We start from the raw sequence: 1,827 nt of genomic DNA on the forward strand, positions 1-1,827 counted from the left end.
GCTAGCTTCAGTTGAGGGTTCCGGTTCAGTAAATATAAATACTTTAGGAAAAATGGCTACATTAGGTGAGGGCGGGTTGCAGGAGAGTATTTGGAAGCTGAAGTTTAGCAAAATGTTTTAAAAGATATGCAAAGAAAAAATATGTAAACTAAAAAAACGATATATACAAGGGACACGTAAACGACAGGACATCTTACTGCTACGCCATCTTGGAACCATTAACCATATAGCAATTAAACACAGGAGTGATAGATGTGCAGAAGATGAATGTGCAACTAGATATACTGGGGTGCAAAGGAGCAAAATAAATAAATAAATACAATATGGGGATGAGATAGTTGGATGGTATTTACAGATGGGCTATGTGCAGGTGCAATGATATGAGCTGCTCTGACAGCTGGTGCTTGAGGTTAGTGAGGGAGATAAGAGTCTCCAGCTTCAGCGATTTTTGCAGTCTGTTCCAGTCATTGGCAGCAGAGAACTGGAAGGAGAGGCGGGACAAAGAAGGAATTGGCTTTGGGGTGACCAGTGAAATATACCTGCTGGAGCACGTGCTATGGTTGGATGCTATAGCGTGCTATGGTGACCACTGAACTGAGATAAGGTGCGGTTTACCTAGCAAAGACTTGTAGATGACCTGGAGCCAGTGGGTTTGGCGGACTAGGTATGATACGAGGGCCAGCCAACGAGAGCGTACAGTTTGCAGTGGTGGGTAGTATATGGGGGCTTTGGTGACAAACGGATTGCACTGTGATAGACTGCATCCAATTTGTTGAGTAGAGTGTTGGAGGCTATTTTGTAAATGACATCGCCAAGTCGAGCATTGGTAGGATAGTCAGTTTTAGGAGGGTATGTTTGGCAGAATGGTGAAGGATGCTTTGTTGTGAAATAGGAAGCCAATTCTAGATTACATTTTGGATTGGATATGCTTAATGCGGGTCTGGAAGGAGAGTTTACAGTATAACCAGACACCTAGGTATTTGTAGTTGTCCACATAACAGCAAGAGCGACATCATTGATGTATACATAGAAGAGAGTTGGCCGAGAATTGAACCCTGTGGCACCCCGTAGAGACCGCCAGAGGTCTGGACAATAGGCCCTCCGATTTGACACACTGAACTCTACCAGAGAAGTCGTTGGTGAACCAGCCCCGAGGCAGTCATTTGAAAGCCAAGGCTGTTGAGTCTGCCCGATAAGAATGAGGTGATTGACAGAGTCGAAAGCCTTTAACCTCTTACACCTATGGTGGCGCTATTTCATTTTGGAAGAAAACGTTCCCGTTTTAAACAAGATATTTTGTCACAAAAAGATGCTCGACTATGCATATAATTGCTACTGTTCGAAAGAAACACTCTGACGTGTCCAGAAATACAAATATCTTCTCTGCGTGCCTTTAACGTGAGCTTCAGGCAAAAACCAAGATGATGACTTGGCATCCAGGAAATGACAAGGATTTTGAGGCTCTGTCTTTCATGATCTCCTTATATGGCTGTGAACGCAAGAGGAATGAGTCTGCCCTTTCTGTCGTTTCCCAAGGTGTCTGCAGCATTGTGACGTATTTGTAGGCAGATCATTGGAAGATTGACCATAAGAGACCACATTTACCACGTGTCCGCCCCGGTGTCCTGCGCCGAAATTGGTGCGCAAAAAAGTCACCTGCCAGTATTTTTCCATGGGGCACAGAGAGAGAAGCAAGCTTCCACGAACTGCATGTCAATGAAAGATATGTGAAAAAACACCTTGAGGGATTGATTCCAAAACAACGTTTGCCATGTTTCGGTCGATATTATGTAGTTAATCCGGAAAAAGTTTCACGTTGTAGGTGAC

This window comes from Oncorhynchus masou, unplaced genomic scaffold (genome assembly GCF_036934945.1).
Source record: "Oncorhynchus masou masou isolate Uvic2021 unplaced genomic scaffold, UVic_Omas_1.1 unplaced_scaffold_4833, whole genome shotgun sequence".
NCBI lineage: Eukaryota > Metazoa > Chordata > Actinopteri > Salmoniformes > Salmonidae > Oncorhynchus > Oncorhynchus masou.